Here is a 23,453-nt window from a genome sequence, read left to right as displayed (position 1 = left end):
GGTGGGGGGCTGGTAACAGCCTCGCCACACAGGAGACCAATGGTTCTGACGGACTGCCAAGTTTCATGAAAGACAGCCCTCTTCATCCTAGGATTGGTCAAAGCAAAATGTTGATGCTGACAATAACAATGATTTTCCATGAAGTCTTGGGGGTCAAAAGAATCAGGTGTTAAGGTTAACCAGACCCGTCTCAATGCCTGACTTGGCAGGGAGACTAAGATTAATACCACCTATTGCCATGCCAAAGCCTCAGAGAAGGGTAGCATGAGTGTTAATGTTATGTTGAAAAGTGATACGTATGTCATGCAATGTTGTTGGGGGAGTACGTGTTCAGGGCATTCTTAGGGAACATTGGAGAATATTGGGGTAGATCAATCCCTGGAGGACAGCTAATCCTTCCCCCCACAAATATACTTGTTTTTCAGCCTGATATAAAACAGCGTCTCATTTAGATTTTTTTCTAATTTTCTCCACAGTGGGGTTTAAGCATTTAAATATGTTAACTAAAGATTTTTGTGATCATTCTGCTTCCAAGTACCTGAGTGCTAGATATCAGGGATGAATGTGCAATAACAGTTACTTAGAAGATGAGAACTGGGTTGGGTCATGTAAAATGTAGATTGAGAGTTCTTTGGACCAAAACACGAGTGTTGCTTCCATTGATATGGTGTGGGATGCAATTAAGGCATCCTTACAAGCATTTGTGATTTTTAGGGATATAGCCTGGTTTAAAACTCTATGGGAAGAAGAAATCAGAATGGTGAATAGGGTCGACTGCGAGCATAAAATGTTTCTCCAGAATAGCTCAGAATTGAATAGGAAAGCATTTGGGGAGGCAAAGTTGCCCTTTGTGATCATTATCATGAAAATAATTATGTACAAAATGCAACTTATTGGCTAAAGATCTATGAAAGTAATTTTGGTGGGGGAGTTTAAGGCTTGGCAGGCGTGGGAATGGGCTATATGCAATACAATTGATGCTGTGAAGTGTCCCAGAACAGGGAGATTTACATATCAGATCAAACGATCAATGCTATTTTTAAGAACGTTTCAGCAATTTTTATAATACCTCACCCTATGTAAAAAAATATCTAAATTGATTTGCTTTCTGTACTCCTTTCCAATGCTGGTTCTTTCAGATCAAAGAATTTGGAGGAGGGAATAAGTAGTCTGCTTTGGGTTAAAGTCTGTGGCCCCAATTCATTTCCTGACGATCTTTATAAGACTGTTTCCGCAGTTTTAAACCCATATTTATAGAAAATTGCCAATTTTACTCTTAAAGAGAGAATTCCTCTTCCGCCCTTTAAGGTAGGGATCAAAGTCAGCTTTCTTAAAAAGGCAAAGACCCTGCTAATCCAAATTCCTATTTTCCTATCACTCCTCAAATTTCGGACTATAAAATCATAAATAAGCTGGCATGAACAAAATTAGCAAACTGGCTTCCTATTTAATCCATCTGTTTCAAAATGGCTTCACTGCTGGGCAGCAATTGAGCACTAACACTAATTATTTGATAGAGGCTTTGGATATGTTTGCGGTTAATTAGATCCCTGCAGCGATGTTTTTGTTAGATGCGGAAAAGACATTCAACCTTGTGGTCTGGGAAACCCTTTTTAGTATACTAGGAAAGTTTAGATTCTCTTCACAGACCACACGTTTTATAAAAAGGATGTATTAAAATGCGAAGCTAAGTTAATTTTAAACTCTACTAAAATAGGTACTGTTAGGTCAGCGTGAAAGAAGGCTGGACTGTCCTCTTTCGGCAGTTCTTTCCGCCTTTTTATTGAGCCTTTTGCCTTAGCAATTCAGTGCCACAGAATAGTCCAAGCGCCTATACATTCAATAGTGAAATTAAACTATATGGTTATGACGTCATGCTTTTATTGACCCCAAAGTAAGTAGTGCAGTAAAGAATGGTTGGTATTCTTTCATTTTTCCAAACTTTGGGAGGACATAAGGTAAAGAAATCTAAAATGATGAAATTTTGAGTAATTGCACAGCAAAGGAGCTCCTGCCCTAGCTTACAGACTGTGTGCAGGCAAGGCCTAAGCATTACTTGCATGGAATATTTACTGAGGACATGAACAAATTATATGATTTGAATTATAGACTGCAGTTAAACAAAGTCAAAGGTTTATTAACCAGATGGGCGTCTTTTTCTCTCACACTATTAGAGCGAGTTCCTTTAATAAAAATGTCAACTCTCGATTTATTTATTTGCCCTATGCACAATCAGTTCAGTTTTTTTTCGTGAATGCAAGTTTGATGACCTCTTTTTTCCTCTGGAATACAGCCAGCAAAAGAATAGCACTGAGCAATTTATATAGACGTACGTAGGAAGGGGGGGGTTAGCCCTCCCTTGTTTTAAGATTTAAGATTTTGCACACTTTGCACAGTATATGCTTAGGTTTAATAAGACATGAACTTTATATAGTGACCTTCAGAATAACATATTGGTTAAAATGCTGGAAAAAAAGTCAAATTGGAGACCTTCCAAGACTTACTAAACACCCCCAAAAAACTTACAATATAAGACATTACAAGAGCTCCTTAAGAAAAGAGCACAATTCTAGAAGACTTTTGCCATTTCCATATAGGTTTAGAAATTCAACTCAAACATCTTCAATTAGAGGGAGGGGCCATTATGGATCCAGCAATAGTAGCTCAGTGGGGAATGCATGGATTTCTAAAACTGGAAGATTTTCTGCAAAGTGCTAGATGGAAAACCTGGCATAAGATCAAGTCACAGATAACCAGTGAGAAAATGTGGCTGCAGTGGTTCCACACGACCGTGATTTGGGTGCTATGGAGCATTCATCCAAAGGTCTTATAAGACAAGAAGGCACTTGTGCTAAATCTAAAGGATACCGACATGAAGAGAATAGGCCTGTGGAATCAATATTTACTATCCTGTGAGAAGGTGGATATGTATGAGTGGATTTTGACAAATGGCTCAGGTAGGAAAATGTGAAAATACCTAAAGATGTTTTGGTTAATGATGAATTAAATACATTTTTCTGGCTTAAGGTGGGGGGGGGGCAATTTTCATAAACATCAATTCTTTGCAAAATGGCTATTCTATAGGACTCTCCAGTTTTTAAATAAAAGAAGTCAGGGTTGTCTCACATAGGGGCATATTTACAAGCCCCTTGCGAGACATTTATGCCGCCGTTGCGTCACTTCTGTGACGCAGCGGCGGCGTAAACCATGCGCCATGTTGCGCCTTATTTACAACGTGACGCATCTAAGGAGATGCGTCACGTTGTAAAGCCCTGCGCTACATTAAACATGCGTCAGGTTTAATGTATGCAGGGTGGGCGTTCCGTCAGAAAAAGCCTTGGAAAAGTGACGCAGTGAAATCTACAAGATTTCACTGAGTCACTTTTCCGACGCTGCTGCGTCTAAACCCTGCGCCTGCTTGAAGCAGGCGTAAGGCCCGACGCAGCATGTTAGGTATGGGCAGCCCCTGAGCATTTCTGGAGTTGCGTCATGCATGCGACACGACTCCAGCAATGAGCTGCCCTTATGCCTTCAGATGCGTCACGCATCTGTTTATCCTTGCGCCACGATGCGCTGCATTGTAAATGCAGCGCATCTGTGGTGGCGCAAGGGTAAACTTGCGTGACACATCTTTCCTGGCGCATCCCTGCTGATTTGCAGGGATGCGCCAGGAAACATAAATCTGCCCCATAGTATGGTACTGTGCTAAGCTGGGTAGTTTTTGGGAGGGTATCTATAGAAACTCAGAAAATCAGCTGAAAATCCAAATACCGCAAACCCAGTGCTGACACTTGTGTTTGCCTGCCATATGCCGGGTGCCCCAATAATGCTCCCGAAGCTGGTATATATTGCTATGTTATGTATGTTGCTAGTCTGCTCATTGATTTTGTAGAGATGGAGATCCAAGCTTGTACCCTGCTTCATGGATTGGTGGAAGACAACGAAGAAGGTTGAGGAAAGAGAGAAGGTGTTTGCTGCTACTGCAGGCAGTGTAAAGAAATTTTTATAAAATTTGGGGTTCCTTGTTGTCAAATTAAGGGACTGAAAAGGTTGAAACTGTGCTTGGGAGGGTGATTCCTTGGATGGTTGGTGGCTTTCTATGGCACCTTATGTATTTATGTATTAGTGAAATAAGATGGCACACTGTACCTCCAAATAAATTTTTAAAAATAGGGAAACAAAGCTATTCTTCATTCTGCGCCAAGGAAATGAAAATATCTTTGGGAATAGTGGAACCTGGTTAGGCACAGTTTTGTCTTAAAACAGAATGCAATACTTCACCAAGCAGCAAAATTACATTGACTATCCAAATCGGTCAATAGTCACAACAAGTATCACAGAAAAACACAAGAAGGTTACGGTCAAATTCCTACATCTAACATGAGCTTTGATCAAAATGACATCTTATGCTGTTGGTCAGATTTCAATGTCCAGATATTAGATTCCCATCTAAACAAATATTGTCAAATGTACATGGCCATGCAAATGAGCACTGTATGTGAGTATGATTTCATAAACTGATTGGAATCAGTCAGTATTAGTTGACTCTGCATAGTCACTGATGCTGTTAAGATTTTTCTCAGAGGCACACAGTTGCAGAGGGGTACCAAGCATACAGAACAAAAGGAATGCTCTGGATCCTCAGTAAACTTGGGTAAAGAATCTACAAAGAAAAGTTAGCATCCTTGATTATCCTTGTAGACACAACACTAAACCATATTTATCACAGTTGCTATAAAGGTCCCAATGCCAGCTACAAGCTTAGGTGAGGAATATTTAAATCTATTTACAATGTTAATAGTAGGTCAAGTGGCAGAAAGTGCACAATACTAAATGCACAATGAAAGTAATACACTATAATAACTAAACGAAAACGGCAGACTTTGGTAAGGTGCACAATCAGTAAATAAGTTCATCTTTACCTTTTCACTTCTGTGAACCCCCACTGAATCATTACTGGAATGCAGGGTCCCCCACTGAGACATTACTTGAAGCCGGGGATCCCCAGCCTTAGCAATTGCTATGATTTGATCTTAAAACAATACATGAAAATAAAGAAACAAGTATATACTAAACAGATGCTCAGATATGGAAAAATTGTGTTTCATTCTCTATCAAATATAGAAAACATTTTCAAATGTTAAAAGTTGCTTCCTTATTTCATATACTTTATTACTTTTAATTATAATTTTAATATTATTTAATTTAGTAAAACAGTTGCTGACCACCTTAGTAGGCCTGGCAGACCCCAAGGGGTCCTTGGACCACAGGTTAAGAAACACTGCAGTATATAATTGTAAACATCTGCACATTCCTGCAATGAAAACCACAAAGTCACCACAGCACAATTACCTGTTAAAAGGTTTAAGAAACGTGTACATGTATGGGGTATTTATATGGCAAACACCTACCCAAAGTCAGTGGAGCACTATACAAAGGTAAAGATGCCATCTCCTAGTGATTTGAGAGGTGGCTGATTTGCGGACAGTTAGTAAAGCATGATGTAGTGTTCTTTAAAGAAGCTTGTGTTAATTTCTTACCTTGAAATGGAGCAATACTGGTTTGCTCCTGATGAAGGTGCTCTCAAACAATGCAATGGTTGCAATTAATATCTGACAATGATCTGTACTCTACAAAATGGAGGATTGCCAACATAAGTCTACATCTTTACAAGCCAGTAGGTTTTATTGAAGTGCCTTACTACTCACAAACACCTAAAATGATACAAAATAACACAAAAATAATGGCAGTGAACCTGCAAACCTAGAAACCTGCTAAACAAATGGACAGTGTTTCAAAGTTCAACAAGTGCATCGACTGGCCCCAAGTAGGAGCGCCTACCTCAGTGGTTCAGATTAGGTGATGTCAATCAGCCTAATGACTATATCTCACTTGGGAACCAAGCTCAGTTATGAGATGTGGACTAAGGTCTGACTCACAGAATCAGAAAGAAGACCAAAGGAATGGATCTCCTCTCTGGACACTTAGGCCTCTGTCAAGCCTACCAGCTGGCACGCCAACTGGGTGCAGGACAACTGCAATAGTAGCAGAGTCAAATAATCACTTGAGTGTAATAATGGATGGTACAGAGAGGCAGTGTGGACATCAATCAGAGTGCCTACTCCGCTTACCTGTACTTATATAAGTTGTGTCTTGGTGCCATTGTGAAGGATTTGTGGGATTCAAGGTGCTGAGTCCACATCCCTGGACTCCTGGGCTGGGTAAGGGCTTTTAAGAATTCAAGATCAGTACCAGGGAAGGCCAGGGGTGCTCAAAAAAGGGCCTTCTGTATTTTTTTTACTAGCCAGGTGGAAACTTGCAGCACTTGTCTCCACATTCTGGAAACGCCAACAACAGCAGGGTTTTCAAAGGACTCGGTCTGAAAATTATTCAACAAGTTGGAATGAAGCTCTAAATTACATTTCAAGTTTCAACAGTTGGTAGTCAGTCCATTCTCCAATTCAAAGTGTCCTGCCAAACAGGCTGGGCAAGAGTTAATTTTCAAATAGCAGCACCTCAGAACATCCTTTCATCCTTAAACGATATGATTCAAGAGGTCGGAAACTAGTGAAAGATGTAGAGTACCTCGGCATTAGAGTAATAAACGGCAGAACCCAACAGGACAGACCTCCGAACTTCACATATTATGGGGTGAAGGCACAGTCAATAAAAGACTATATGATACTTATCTTATCGTTGCTTGGTTTAGGAAAGGAGTTTTCCATTAAATATACTACTAAAAGTGACCATTCATATCAGCATCTGGATTTAATTACATCTCCTCCAAGACACATGTTAGCCCCTCGAGAGGCAGGACAATTACCAACAACCTAAAGTGCATAAGATGGCTGAACAAAACCCTTCCTGAAATAGCCACCAAAGCAAATGAACTGATAATAAAATACAATCATATTTTACAAACATGCTAAATAATGCCCCTACAACAAATTATTTCACAAGATCATGGCACATGCAGCTTAAAAGCCTGGGTAAAAAAGCCTGGAGTATAAGGAAAGAACTAAGAGGATCAGTTAGATCCATAAGGGATATTTTTGTTTCTAAAAGAACTTGGGAAAAAATAAAAACCTCAAGAAGGAGTACAAAAAAGGAAATTTGGGAGGGCAAGAAAATTCAAACAGAAAACTTTTGGTCCAAACTCCTTTATAACACAAACCACTCAAATGTAAGAACTTTCTGGAGGCAGGTAAATGAGCTTACAAGATCACCAAAAATAATGAATGCTGCCTGTGTTACAGAGCCAGCCTGGATACTTTACTTAACCAACACCTTTGTGAAAGTGGAACATAGAAGGGGTGAAGCTACAAGAACTGTTAAACATCCATCATCGATGGAGGATAACACAACAACACACTCAATTTCAAAAAGGCCAAGTACCAGCACTATCCTTTTGGATACAAAGAAGTCCACTGAACAGGTCACACCTTTATATACATTAATAAAGACAGCAATAGAGCCACAATATACCCCAAAAATCCCAAATATATAACAGAAAATTCTCCAATACAATACACAGGAGACAAAGTTTCCAAAGTAATCAGATCAGGACGGTGCTCCAGGTCCAAATGGAATACCCCAGGCGATATATTTAAATCCGACCCTGATTTCTGGACATCCCATTGTCTCAGTTATACAACAAAGTGAGCAGTTTAGGCATACTTCCAGAGTGTTGGAGAGGCTCTATAATTAACCCTGTATACAAAGGAGGGGACCAGACAGAACCAGCAAACTACAGAATGATTGCTTTAATACACTCAGAAGTAAAATACTACTCCTCACTGGTTCCTAGAGATCTGGTAGACTGGTCATATAATAACAACATAAGCCCTATTAACCAGACTGGATTTTGCAGGGGCTCTGGTACAATCACACACATTATAGCTCTAGGACTAATGACAGACATGACCGTCTGACAGAGGAGAAATCTAAAGCTATGTTGTCTAGACTTTAGGGCGGCATTTGCTGGGTCCATAGAGGAATGTTATGGAACAAACTAAGGCAGTGGGGCCTTCCAAGACCAACCCTCTGAACCATAATGCAGCTCCACACAAATACGTGGCAGATGGCACCAGACTCCTGAGGAAAATCTATACCGAAGCAGGTTGCGTCTTAGCCCCTCACTTGTTTAATTTTTTTTAGGGTTCATCTTTTACCAAAGTTAGATCAGGTGAACTCGCATCCACCAAATCTAGGTCCATTACGCCTTACGCACCTATCCTATGCAGATTATATAGCTCTATTTAGCCACACAAGAGTAGGTCTTCAAAGAGGGATAAATGAATTGGAACACTTCACCAAGGAAAACCTACGTTGCAATTAAAACAGCAAAAACAAAAGTTATGACCATAAGCCATCTTCTCCAAGCGTAACAATCGTTTAAATTAGGTAATACGAACCTGAAGGTAGTTACAATTACAAATACCTTGGCTTGCACATGGACAACTGACTCAACTTTCAAATACACATCAGCAATTTAATTAAGAAAGGAAATGGGTTGATATATGCCTTTTGCACCATAGCAAAGAGCTTAAATGGTCCATCGGTACCCATTATTAGCTGTTATTAAAGCGTAACTCCTGCCGACCCTAGCCTGCGCAAATGAAGTTCAGCATGGTAAAGACATAGTAGTCCCTGAAAGACTTCAAATAATGACATACAAAACAGTATTCAGTTTACCACACAACTCCTCTCCAGCGCAGATCTGCCTGGAATTTGGACGATTGCAGCAACATCTAGCCAGAAGGTATGCAACAATGAAACTGTGGAATAAAGTCTGGTCAAATCGACAGAATCCAGTTAACACCACTTTCTGGATTGCACAGGAAGACGATCCTCAATTAGTCCAACAACAAGTACCTGCGGTCTTCAATAAGGTCAACAAATATGGTAGATCTTTGGTAACAGAACCTACCATATTCCACATTTTGACAAACACTGAATAAAGTCCAAAAAGGCATTCTCATTTAGCAGGCGCCCCCATGCGTGGATGGTATTGCAATCATATTCAGTACTACAGCCCGTAGCATATTTGAGCGTAACATACTCCCTACATTTAAAAAGAAAGCTACTAGCAATACGTTTTGGGCTACTACCGACTAATGCTGATCAACCAGCCTGAAAATATAATGGGCCAATGTGTTGCACCCTATGTGGTGCAGCAAAGTAGGGCTTTGTTCATTTAATCTGCATATGTCCCGTTTTAAAACCAAATCGACTTTTTTTGCTAAAAAAACGTTTTAACGCAAGAGGCATTCGCACCTGCAGATCTGGTATACTAAAGTGTCTTGATCCGCAGCTTAACTGCAAATTGGTAAAATTTGTACTTTTGTATGAGAAACTAAACTGAGCAAGTATTTTGCCACGCACCAATATGGTGTGAAAAGTACAAAAGCACTTTATGTAAAAATATGTTTACCACATTAGTTCGAAAATTGTCTCTTTCTCCTGCAAATGTATTATTGGTGATTATAAGATTTTAATATGTACATTATATTTGTCATAACATGTCCAGTTTTATTGATATATTGTTATGGTTTTAATTAAATTAAACTATAAAGATTAATTAATGAATTCATTCATTCATTTATTGATTTATTCATTTAACCAGAATATGATGCATATTTAACATTTGTTTGTGGAAAAATTTGCATTTTTGTAGTGAATTACACTATTAGGTGAAACATGAAGTTGTAGATGTATTAAACACATGTCAGAAAGACCAATTGGTACGTTTGTAGCAAATGTTCAACTTTCTTACAGTTCTCTTGCAATTCGATGTGTTCTTCTGAGAAACTCCGGCTGTTGTAAATTTCCATGAATACTCACACATGGAAACAAGTATGTCTTCAGAAATGTTACAGGTGCACACTTTTCAATCAAGGAAATGAAATCTTTAAGTACATATGCACTTCATAAGATTTTGCTTTTCCCCCCTATATGATAATTGTCCCTGTGGATGAACCCTCTTAATTTAAATGTGTTATGTTCCATTTCTCACCCTAAAATAAATATTTACTAGTGCCTTTATCAGGAGTAAATCTCCAACCATTTGTAGCGTGGAAAAATACCTACTTACATTTTATGAATTCCTACAAATTGAATCTGAATCTGTCCACAGACGGAAATGCTCACCTTTAACCCGGATGGAAAATTGCACTCTTCTGGTGCAAGCCCATATTTTGTCAATGGCAGAGCTGAATTTGGGTTTATAAATTCTGCTATTTGCACACGTTATTTCAAGTTTATGTGGAAACAGCATCGTGAAACAGACCCTATGTTACCTGCTGAGATTTCTGAACTTTGTTAGATTATCTAACCTTGGTTTAGTACACTAGCATCGACACTGAACCTAAAATAATATATGCATTTGTCATTCTAGATAAAGGATTATTGCAAAACCATCCACATGAACCTAAAAATAGTGAAACGACTAATTCCCAGAAGGGCTCATCAAAGGAGCCTGGCTTACTTCAAACATGAGGAAAGGTCTCAGCAGAACTTTATTTGAACTTTCTGAAAGGATGGTGTTAATTTACTTCATCTAGAAAGGACGCATCCCGGAGCTCACATTTTTGTTTTGTAGACATCATAAAATCTTTTAATCATTCAAACATTTTGCTTCCACCAGCATAACGCATGCTCAAGGTGATTCAAAACAAACAAAACAAAAATGAGTCGAAGTGCGTTTATTTTCCAGTTTATGACTCAAACAGCAAAAGTGCATCCTTTCCTAACAAATATAGTTATCTGAATGACTGATATATTATATTGTAAAATGTATTCATTAATTTATTCAGTATCAGTAATTCACAGTAGCATTTAAGGACTAGGCATCAAAATACTCTGGAGACCAAAATAATCCAATGAAACATTCATAGCAGCTGACATGTTAGCTGTATATTTTTACTGCTGTTTAGAGTTAAATGCCTGGTACAATACACCAATTAGCTTAGTTAAATAAGAGAATAGAGCGCTATTCAGAAGCGAGTTCTAATCCACTTGGGATTCCATATGATCAATGCCCTTTAGGTTTGCAAAAGCCTTTTTCAGGATGCATTTATAAAGAAAATAAAGGATAAGAACATTTAAAATATATAAATAGTCATGGGATCCACAAAAACAAACGTTTCAGCTGGATAACAAATTCGCAGTTCACAGGCTGTGTGTCTTTTGATGTTGGTTGGACTAACATGCGGTATATCTGTTATTAATTTATAAAGAAATAATACTAATAAAGGGCTGAAGCCACATTGATTTGTACAATAGTTCAAGGACTGCATATGCGGCACAACAATGCTCTGTCCACGTTAAAGACACATGTGTGTCCTAATGTGGTATAGCTGCAGTTAAGTTAAAACATCTTAGTGTGACCTGGTTCCCGGCTCATTAGATATGCTTTTGTGTTTCTGTTTGGTCTAAAAATGATGATGTAACACTTTGGAAAAAATATCCAGAAAACTAGAGATAAACTTGAAGATAAAATGGCGAAAATCTCCATGGCCACCATGTACTTGCCGTTAGTGCTGAGGTAGGCAGGAATAAATGATATCCAAACGCTGAGGAAGGCGACCATGCTGAAGGTGATTAGTTTAGCCTCGTTGAAGCTGTTGGGGAGATTCCTAGCCAGAAAGGCAATTACAAAACTTATGGATGCAAGAAATCCAAGATATCCCAGCATGCACCAGAAAGCAATGGTGGATCCTTCGTGACATTCTACTGTGATGATACCAGGGTGAGTGTGGGTGTTATAGACTGAAAAAGGAGGTGCAACAACCAACCAAACACCACAGAGTAGAATTTGGATTAGAGTACAGAAAAAGATGATTGTATATGACAACTGAGGCCCAACCCACCTCCTTAAGTCACTGTTGGGCTTTGTGGCAGCAAAGGCAATGACTACCATGATGGTTTTGGCTAAGATACAGGAGACACAAAGGGCAAACGTGATGCCAAAGCCAGCCTGGCGAAAAAGGCATTTATCTGATGTGGGGTATCCAATAAAAGCCAATGAACAAAGGAAGCACATGGTGAGAGACAAGAGCAAGAGGTAGCTAAGGTAACAATTGCTTGCTTTGACAATAGGTGTGCTTCTGTAATGAATGTAGAGTCCAAGGATGGCAACAGGAATTGACGAAGACAAAAGACTGGCTGCAGCCAAGATGGCTCCAAAGGTTTCATTGTAGGAAAGAAATTCAGTGATCTTTGGGATGCAACGGGTACGATTTTCTTTGGACCAGTGATCCCAGGAACATTTGAAGCATTCAACAGAATCTGACAGGTGACAAGTATGAAACATATTTAAGTTTTTATTTGTCGACCACTGAAAAACCATAACTCAAGTTTCCATGCCACAGGTTCAATTACCTGTTTGGTTGGAAATCTCTCCCCGCAGGCAGGGAACGCACAGATAGCAGCAAATGGGCTTTGTTGGTATAGCAGATTTTCTGAATCCTGGAGGGCAGCTGGGACTACAAACAGAGACTGGGACCTGGAGAAGGGAAACAACAATACATAAAAATCGCAGGAGACAAATGATACAATTAAAGCACAAAGGTAAACAAAACATGAGGAAACAGTATTTTAAAGAGTCTGCTGGTGTTTTCATTTCTTGTAATAAGAAATGATATGTTTGCATGGCAGGGGCTGCCTCAGCTAGTGTTTTGCTGATTGTATTCATTTATTTAAATATGTATTCATTAATGAGAGAAAGATCAGTCTATACAATGCTATTAAATATCATTCATCTTTGAAAAAAAGAGGCCAGAGGAATCAGGGTTGTTTGTGTTTTTAAAGCTTCAACATAGTGGCATACTGTGTTCAGGCAAATCCCCAATGTTCAATGCGCTAAACTAAAATTATAATTTGATCATTGCTTTCCATACAAAATTGTGCAGAAAGAGGAAGAAAGGCGCAGAAAGAAGCAAGAGAAATGTAGAAAGAGGCAACAGAAGTCCAGAAAGACGAAGAAAGGTGCAGAAAGAAGCAAGAGATGTGCACAAAGTACCAACAGAAGAGCAGAAAGAGGCCTTGTTGCAAAGTCATTCTGTGCCCCCAACCTTTTGCAGACGGGTAACTGACTCTGACTAACCAGGCCTGGAGCCAGTGCTATGCTGAAAGACACTTAGAATACAATAAAAACACCTACAAACACTAGGGTACAGTATCCGTTGGGGTACCCCTGTGATTGGCATGACCTCCCCTGCATGGCCCCAGTTCATAATAGGGCAGGGGGATTAAAACTACCTCTAAATAAGAGGTGCATAAGGAGGCAAGAGAAGTACAGAAAGAAGCAACACAGGTGCTGAAAGAGACAAGAGAGGTGCAGAAAAAAGCAAGTGAAGTGCAGAAAGAAGCAAGTGAGGTAAAGAAAGAAGCAAGATCACTGCAGAAAGAACCAACAGAGGTATAAAAAGAGGCAAAGGGGGTGCAGGAAGGGGTAGGAGAGGTGCACAAAGAGGCAAGAGGGCTACAGAAAGAGGCAGGAGGGGTGCAGAAAGAAGGAAGAGGAGTGCAGAAAGAGGCAAGAGAATTGCTGAAAGAAGCAACAGAGATGTAGAAAGAAGCAAGAGTAGTGCAGAAAGAGGCAAGTAAGGTGCAGATAGAAGCAAGAGCAGTGCAGAAAGAACCAACAGAGGTACAGAAAGAGGGAAGAGGGGTGGAGAGAGAGGCAAGAGGGCTGCAGAAAAAGGCAAGAAAAGTACAGAAAGAGGTAAAAGAGGTACATAAAGAGACAACAGGGGTTGAGAAAGAAGCAAGACAGGTGCAGAAAGAAGCATGGTAAGTGAAGAATGAAGACTGAAGCAACCGGAGTGGAGAAAGAGGAAAGAGAAGTGTAGAAAGGAGCAAATGATGTGCAGAAAGAGCCAACACACGTGCAAAAAGGAGCAAGAGAGATGCTGAAACAGGCAAGAGAAGTGCCCAAAGAGGCAAGAGAATTGCTGAAAGAAGCAACAGAGGTGTAGAAAGAAGCAAATGAGGTGCAGAAAGAGGCAACAGACGTGCAGAAAGAGGGAAGAGAGGTGCAGGAAACAGCAAGAAAAGTGTAGAAAGAGGCAAAAGAGGTACATAAAAAGACAACAGGGGTGCAGAAAGAAGCAAGACAGGTGCAGAAAGAAGCATGGAAAGTGCAGAATGAAGCAACAGGGGCGCGGAAAGAGGAAGAGAAGTGCAGAAACAGGCGGCAAGAGAAGTGCAGAAAGAGGCAAGAGAATTGCTGAAAGAAGCAACAGAGGTGTAGAAAGAAGCAAGAAAAGTGCAGAAAGAGGCAAGTGAGATGCAAAAACAGGCAGGAAAGGTACAGAAAGAGGGAAGACAAGTGCAGAAAGAGGCAAAAGCTATACATAAATAGACAACAGGGGTTCAGAAAGAAGCAAATGAGGTGCAGAAAGAGGCAACATATGTGCAGAAAGAGGGAAGAGAGGTGCAGAAAAAGGCAAGAAAAGTGCAGAAAGAGGCAAAAGCTATACATAAATAGACAACAGGGGTGCAGAAAGAAGCAAGACAGGTGCAGAAAGAAGCATCCCCTAGTGCGTGGTAAGTTGGGGAATTAATTCCCCTTGAATACTGAGGGTCCCTGGGGGCTAACTAGCCCACCAGGTACCTCCAGTAGGCACCCCACAGCTGGTTTGCAGAGAGGTGGTCCGAGGCCACGCTCCCTTTTTACACTATGCTGCAAACGTGGCTTCTGGCGCACTGCTGCTCAGAGGATGAAGTCCACTTGGGTCCTGATGTCCTCAGGACACAAGAGGACCTCGTTACCCCACCAGCTGTGCACCAGAAGCTGTGTTTGCAGAGTGGTGCAAAAAGGGGCGTGGCCTCGGACCACCTCTCTGCAACGCAGCTCTGTGGCACTTACTGGAGGTACCTGGTGGGCTAGTTGGCCCCCAGGGACCCTCAGGATTGAAGGGGACTTTATCCCCCAATTTACAATGCGCCGGGGGCGGTTTGCACACTTTTTATATCAGGCCCTGCCTCCTTCCTGCACCACTGTGCAAACGCACCCACTGGCGCATTGTAACTTGGGGGATTAAGCCCCTTGAAAGGCTTGTTATTACAGATGAGAACATGTTACCACTTTATATCTATAGTGCACAATGTACATTAGCTACCAATAATGTTTTATATAGAATCCAAAATATGACGTTTCATGTGCAAATCCATGCTCCAAAACAATTACACATACATAGCTAATCTATTCACCATTTTGGGTGGCCAAAGAATACTCATAAGCCAAACTTCTCTGCAGCTTGAAGCAACAAGATTCAAAATCTCTTTTGCCCGGACCGTACTTATATGCTGGTAGTGTGGATACTTCTCAGAAATCTCTGCCTCCTCGCATCAGAACCCTTTCAACTCACCCTACTCATCACAAGGAAACACTAAGAAAGTCACTGTTCAGTCTCTTCTTGAATTAATGTCTGGCTTCTCACTGTCCATATGTATATCTTTTCGGAGTTACTTTATTGTATTTATTGTGATTGTTCTAAATGAGTTCTCTGTAAAGCACCCAAAAACTGTATGTGGTGTAGGAGCACTATTTAAAACTGTTAAATACAAATGAATACACAAATTGAAGAATTCTTTCATTATTTTAAGTTCACTCTAGTTTATATTTCATTTTCTACAGTGACACATTGCAGTGATCAGAGAAGATAATTACACAGTTGTCTCAAAGTTCTTTTCCTACCTGTGTGTTTCGTGCACCCCATTGGACAGCGCTGACATTAATGATCAGAGTCTTCCCTGGAGGAGCACTGTAATCATAGGTTCCCACCTTCACATGCCTGATGGTACCTTCAGGACCCCGCTGCCAGTTGACAATATCATACCATGCTGGTGGGTCGCCATTTTCATCAAAGAATGTCTCTTTTGCTTCTTTTTGTAAGTGCACCTTTTTAAGGTAGTGGAGGAGCTGTGGTACAGAGGAAATCACTTTAGTGACTCACTGATGTTCTGTTGCATCTTTAAATAGTGCTAAAACAACAGTGTGCTCATGCATCGCTCAGCCCTGCCACTTTGATTGTGACTTACACAGTTAATTCAATTTTTCAAGCGTAAACTAGTATTGCTAAACATATCAACCATGCTTGGGGCCTTCCTTATATGTAGAGCTTTAAGGATCATCAGTATATACAGAAAATCTGGAGAGTTGAAAGTCTTTGATGCCCTGCCCATGCCATGTGGCAACCTGCTCCTCATTTATACTGCTCTGGCATTTATGTTTCATGTGCAAAAGCCCTGTATTACAAGTCTCCTGAGAAGTGATCTATATGGTTGTGGTATGTTACTCAACAACAGAGTACGAGACTCTCTTGGATGATTGGGAATCACACAAACTGGGACATGTTTAGTGTTACTGTCTTCTACCTTCATGACATGATACTACTAATGGCTGGAGTCAGATTATTATAATTACGGGGTACAGGCCTTTTTGCCTCCATCGCAGTGGAAAGGCTGCCAAGTGGTTCTCCCTGGTACATCTGCATAGTAGGTTATGATGAAGCTCCCTTACTCTTCCTGGCTTTGTGTGTGGTGTGCATGAGTGTGACTGAGAATGCACGGGCTATGGTACTAGCCTTAGATCCTTCTAAGGTTGTATTGAAGGCTGTAGGTTGCTACATAGGTTTTATGATAGTCATAAAGGGGGAGCTGCTAAATATCTCTAACGGTGACTGGTTGCTGAGGAAGGAAAACTAACACGGGACTGCGAGGACCAGCAGCCCTGCAATCAGAAACAGCTGTGGCCTCTTCCCGTACTCCCGCCCTCCTGCCCTGACGCCATAAGACTCCTCACGGCCCCCGCTTCGCGGGAGCCGTTCGTGGCTGGAGTCCACTGGGTGTCGTTTTATTGGAATCCTTTTTTAAACCCAAGGATCTTGTGAGTGCTGCCATAAAGGGGGAGCTGCTAAACATCTGTAACGGTGACTGGTTGCTGAGGAAGGAAAACTAACACGGGACTGCGAGGACCAGCAGCCCTGCAATCAGAAACAGCTGTGGCCTCTTCCCGTACTCCCGCCCTCCCGCCCTGATGCCATAAGACTCCTCACGGCCCCCGCTTCGCGGGCGCCGTTCGTGGCTGGAGTCCACTGTGTGTCGTTTTATTGGAACCCTTTTTTTAAACCCAAGGATCTTGTGAGTGCTGCCATAAAGGGGGAGCTGCTAAACATCTCTAACGGTGACTGGTTGCCCTGGAAGGAAAACTAACACGGGACTGCGAGGACCAGCAGCCCTGCAATCACAAACAGCTGTGGCCTCTTCCCGTACTCCCGCCCTCCCGCCCTGACGCCATAAGACTCCTCACGGCCCACGCATCGCGGGACGCGCGCGGGCGCGCGCCGGGCGAAGCCCGGGCCAAGGACGGGCCCGTCTGAGCCCGTCCGAGATCGACTGAGAACGGAACGGGACCTTCCCCTAACAAGTTTTGTTTAAAGAGAATCAACAGGGGTAAGCACCAGGCTCTTGTGTGTAAACGCTCTGGGAATCCGTGTCAAGTGGCCGTTAGTAACTACTAAAGAATGGAAAAATCAGTCAAAAGGGATGGTACCACTATGCAGTCTACTGGGGGTGCACTAATGGGAACATTGGACAATTTCCTGGTGCGAGTGCAATCAGCTCTCGCAAAGGATATCGAACTAACTGAAAAAAGACTATCTCTAGATATCCTATGCGACAAAAGGTCCTCTTTAGGAAGTATGGCTAACTCAAGTTCACCACCTTGTCGACAGCCCGTTAGGTCGGATTCCATGACCTGTATATCTACGTTGGAAAATGATGACCATATGATGTGTCCCACTTCTCTGATCGAAATATTGGATGATAACGCGGATGTCGCGAATAACGTCAATCTGGCTTCGACTACCAAGCCTGTTTCAAGTATCAAGACCCGCTCTACTAGTAATGCAATAATGGCCTCTGATCACCAATAATTAGCCCCTACTTTGAAAAAAACCCGTAGGGGAAACCAAAATATTGCTGCTGGAAAGAAGGCCATAACTGATCATGTTCCTGCTCCCGTTTTAAGGAGGGACACACCCCCATGCCCTAAACCCTCAACTATCGAAACACGGGCACATCTATCACCACTCCCGGGGTCCACGTGTGCGGCAGAAACAGATACAGCATTGTTTTGGAAAAGACTGGAAAGCATTGTAAAGAATCTGTGTGACCCGATTTACGAAAGGCTTGGTTCGATCGAAAGTAGACTTACATGTATGGAACTCTCACTCGTATCGGCCCAATCTCGGGGTGGTAGGCAAGGCTTGGGATTGCAAAAGGAGTGTCCTAGTGCAGTAGGTCATTGTACTGAGACAAATCTCATTGATAATAATATAATTGCGAAGAATAATCCAATTAATTCTCAGGAACTTCAACCCACTCCAGCTGCTGGTAACCAGCTAAGAGCCGAACTTCCCCTTCCACCCGTGGTATTAAATAGTCCCGGGACAGGCAGAGTTAGAATAGACAAGCCACCTCCACCTGCCCAACCTCCTGCGCAAGTTTCATCGGGTTTAATTGATTTACATCTGCCTCCGGAAGCTGCCCCCTATGTGGTGATCTTAACGGGGGTCCCTCCCTTGGCCAATGGAGCAAGGGAATCCTATTGGGATTTAAAGAATAAATGTACTTTTTGGCTTAATGATAAGCGACCACTGCCGACCCACATGCGAGCCGAAATTTTGTATGCTAGGCGAGTAAACTGGGTGGGCAGGAGTCCTAAGTTACTAAAGGGGGATTGTGTTGTTATCAATTTCAGGGATAGACGGTGCGTGGAATATATCTGCTCTTGGCCCAAAATCGACCCTTCTCCCCTAATACGTACAATGCCATTATCATTTTTCTACGCACCCTTGTCCTTGCCCCTGGGTGGGATCATACGTGGGGGCTCTGTGTTAGGGGGAGATGCTTATGAGGACATAAGATCCATCAATAGATTTGATGTGCTCTCTGGGCTAGCGGACTGCGACTGACTGAATAAGGGTAGTGTATATCTTAAAAACGAAAAGTCATATGCAGCCCCGATGCCACCGGGCAATCATGATAAATTACATGTAGTCACAGTAGAAGTAGAGGGTACATGTCAAAGGGATCTCCCTAGAACAGTTGATGGAACTAATACCAATACGTTTATTGACCAAACATACATTGAAGGGGCTGGTCAAGGAGGCTCACAAGGTGAATTCCAAAATGAAAGTTTAAGCACTGAGGGTACCCCTTGTTTCTCACAAGATGTAGGCCCTCTCCCCATATAAAAAAATAGGAGTGCCAAAGGCGGAATTAATTCCACTGGTCTTGTGTTGTTTCTATCCTGGAATGTTGCGGGTATTGGTTCTAAACTTCCTTCTCCTCTGTGGACAGATTTCATTAGCAAGCATGATATCTGTCTCTTTCAGGAGACATGGTCAACTGAGCCTGTGTTTATGTTGGGCTATTTGAACTTTTTTGTCCCCGCGGTCAAAAAATCCAAGGGACGGCCATCAGTAGGCTTGGTTATCTGGATCAAACAAAGCCTGGAGTGTAAAATTCAATCCATCCCAACTCAGAATGATGATATATTGGGAGTCAGGCTGACCTGTATGCCAAACCTCAAAATCGACGTATACAACGTATACGCAAGGGGCTTACCAGGTGGGAAAATTTCCAAGGTGATGCCTGCACTAAATACTCTTGTCGAATCTAATTCCATAGACGCGCTCCCACTTATTGCGGGTGATTTTAATACAACTTTTGAGCCTCTAGGGTCACAAGATATGCTTTTAGCAGAGGAAGAAGACTTGAAGTGGGGCGTTCCACTGCTTGAGTCAAAGGCAGTCATCAAGTGGACAGAGGCGGCCCTGTACCTGAAAGGGTTTTGCCTGAGTAACCAATTGAGGGCGGCCAACGGAAGAACTATATCAGATAGGACATGCAATAAAACGTACGATAATGGTATCAGGGCAAGTAACATAGATTATCTCCTGGTCCACTTAACGATGTGGTATACCCTTGTGGATATGGTGGTTGAGACACGGATAGAAAGCGATCATAACCCGCTAGTTGCAACTTTTAAACTAGGATTGGGTGACAGGGAGGCCTACGGCTCTGAAAAGATCGGCCCAGCTGTCGTTCTATCCAATGATGAACGCCAACTTAAATGGCGTAATGTAGTTGAGCACCCTGATCTTTTAGGTAGCATCGAGTCCTATGTGGAAGAGGCGTTGACATCAATCACGGCAATAGGTGATAATTGTCAACCTTTAGTTGCCCTAGAGACTATACATGAAAAATTAGTTGTTAGTTTGAAATCATGTTTTTGTAGACCCTTTAAAGCAAAACAGGCCCCTAAACGCAAACAGGAGGATTGGTATAATGCCTCCTGTAAACATGCCCGCAGCAATTTGGGTCTGGCTCTCAAATCAAAAGATATGAGCAAGATCAAAATAGCTCGCAACACACACAAAAAGACCTTATGGAAAGCAAAAAAAGATTGGGATGAGAGTTTGTGGCCAGATTTAAAAGCAGCATGTGCTGATAAAAACCAGAAAAAATTCTGGGATATCTTTAAATGGAAGAGGGGTGAAATTACTGATAGTCCTCATAATCATGTACCTCAGAATTCTTGGATAGATTTCTTTAAGTCACAATATTCTAAAGGCATCGTGGATGCTAGAATGTCTCACCAGGAGAGGCCGTTTTATAATAGCCCTGTGTTTAGCGCAGAGGAGGTTGACATAGCGCTTGACATAGTTACCCAGGGACGCGCTCCTGGCATGGATTGTATCCCGGCCGACGTATTTCTGCACAATAGAAAAAGATGGTGTCTATATATTACCCATCTAGCTAACGCCATAGCCCAGGGAATGACCATCCCTCATTCCTGGAAAGGTGCAGAAATCGTCCCGATATATAAAAAAGGGGATAAATCGCTGGCTTGCAACTACAGGCCCATTAGCTTAATAGATGCCATGCAAAAAATCCTGGGCAGGCTTGTCTTGGGCAAAATCCAAACCTGGATGGAAGCTGATAGTATTTTAAGTCCTTTACAGGCTGGGTTTCGACCAAAAACAAGCACAATAGATCAGGTCTTCAGGTTTATTGTCCTCTATTGGCGGACAGTTGTCTTAGAGAAAGGGGTTTTGTATGCAGTGTTTGTGGATCTACGGGCGGCCTTCGACTTGGTCCCACGAGACAAGCTGTGGCAGGTATTGGAGGAGTTGGGGATGGCGCCGGAGCTGTTGGCATTGGTCGTCCGCTTACATGAGAACAATTTTGCACGGGTCCGGTGGGGACGACAGGGAGAGGTAACGGAGTCTTTCCCCGTGGAGCGAGGAGTTCAGCAGGGTTGCGTTTTGGCACCGACCTTGTTCTCGCTCTTCGTGAACGGGGTGGCCGAGTTCCTCTCCCGGGTACCCTCGGATGCACCGGCTATGAACGGAATTCGTATCCCAGTTCTCATGTTCGCGGACGACACATTGCTGATTTCTAAAACCCCGAGTGGCCTGCAGCTTACCCTCCGACGCTTTGAAGAGTTCTGCTTGCTTCGTGGTTTGGAAATAAATGTTTCCAAGACCAAGTTTATGGTTCTCAACGGCCCTAAACCGTGTAGATCCTATAAACCGTTTGGTGGTGTAATTGCATTGGGTGGTTCGCCCCTGGAACAAGTTGATGCATTTACATACCTGGGAGTTACGTTACAGAAGAATATGTGTTGGAAAAGCCAACTAGACCTGTCAATTTTGAAGTTCCAGCAGCAGACAGGCTTCCTTATAAAAAGATTTAAAACTTCACAGTCACAGCCAATAGGCCCACTCCTCGAAATTTATTCAATGAAGATTCGTAGCTCATCATTATATGGTTCAGAGCTATGGGGCTATGGCAACAATCCCAAACGCTTGAATGTAATGGAGAGTGAGTTTATACGGAAAGTTGTTGGTGTATCCCAAAGTACTCCCTTGTTACCCCTTTTCTGGGACCTCGGTCTGAAAACCCTACAAGACACTGCTAATTTGCGACCATTGCTGTATTGGCGTAGGGTTTGGTCAACTGAGGAGCTCAGGCATTATGCTTTGGGTCTGAAAGAAATAATGGAGAAAGACCGTTTCCATAAAATTGAATGGTTGAAGTCTATTAAAACATTACTTTATAGATTGGGGTGGAGCAATCTATGGGATGATCCCCAAAATGCGGTTTTCCCCTCAAAAGAAATCGTCAAAGCTAAGTACTGGGAACTCATAGCTATGGAATCTGTCTCTAAGGGGAGTACATCTCAGATAACAGCTAGATACCTAGAGATCAAGGCCCACCCTGGGCAGGAACAATTTTGGGGCTTGATTGAAGAACCAATTGATCGCAAATTGTATTTCCAGTTCAGGATAGGTACCCTTCCTGTCTCTACATTTACGCGCAAATGGACCAATGGGTCCCAAGACAAATGTCCTAAATGTAGATATATGATTGAATCTTTGAGTCATTTCATCTTTTTTTGTCCCCTATATGAGCACCCTCGTAAAAAATGGGTATTACCTGTCTGTCGCCTTATAGGCATTCGAAGGTACGAGGTGGCACTGAGAATCTTGCGCTCAGATTCAAGCCCGACAATTGCAATAGCAACGGCAAAATATATAAAGTGGGCTTGGATTATACGGTATAGATATTCTAATGCGAAAGTGACTAATGACATGGCACCCTAAGGTAGTCACGCATCTATTCATTTCATATATATCTATTCTTCAATCCTCATATGTAATAATTTTAGTCTAGGTCTTTTTGTGGTTTTGATTAATTTTTGTTAAGGAGGAGCTAATATTGTTGTTTAACAATGAATTGTTTTATTGAATAGGATGCCTAGAAACTAGCATCGACCAGCAATCATGGAGTATATCGTAATTTAGGGTGTTCAAGTGTAAAAATCATGTGATTAGTTTATTGTTATAGTTTTTTGTTAATGTAAATGTCTGATGTACGATACTTTCATGACTTATTTGTCGAATAAAGTTTTCAAAATGAAATGATAGTAAGAGCATTCTGTCTCGCCTCTGTTTGTTTATGCCCCTCTATTGCTCCTTTCTTTTCTCCTACCTCTAGAATTTGTTGTAAAGATAAGTTCAACTTTCTGGTTTGAGGACTTTCTTGGAAAAAGGTTACAAGAGGTGTTTTTTAAAGTGAGGCTAGCTAAACCTTTGCCAACAATTTGGGCTATGACCTAGGCCGAGCAACACCTACAGAAAGTAATAGCAAAATGACAAGGGCAGGTGAGAAAGTGGATTCGTAGTTGAAGTAGATGGTAGTCCTATTCCCTACCAGGCCCACTTAGGTCTCAATAAATTAAAACTGGGCTCAACCCTTAATAGTTGTAGCACCCTTCATAGTTGTAGCACAGAGCAGACAGGCTTAACTTAGGAGGAATGTGTAAAGAATGTACATTTTAATGAGCAAATAGAATAAAAAACAACACAATTCTA

Source organism: Triturus cristatus, chromosome 12 (genome assembly GCF_964204655.1).
Source record: "Triturus cristatus chromosome 12, aTriCri1.1, whole genome shotgun sequence".
Lineage (NCBI taxonomy): Eukaryota > Metazoa > Chordata > Amphibia > Caudata > Salamandridae > Triturus > Triturus cristatus.
The sequence above is the reverse complement of the archived record's forward strand: the minus strand, read 5'-3'. Positions refer to the sequence as shown.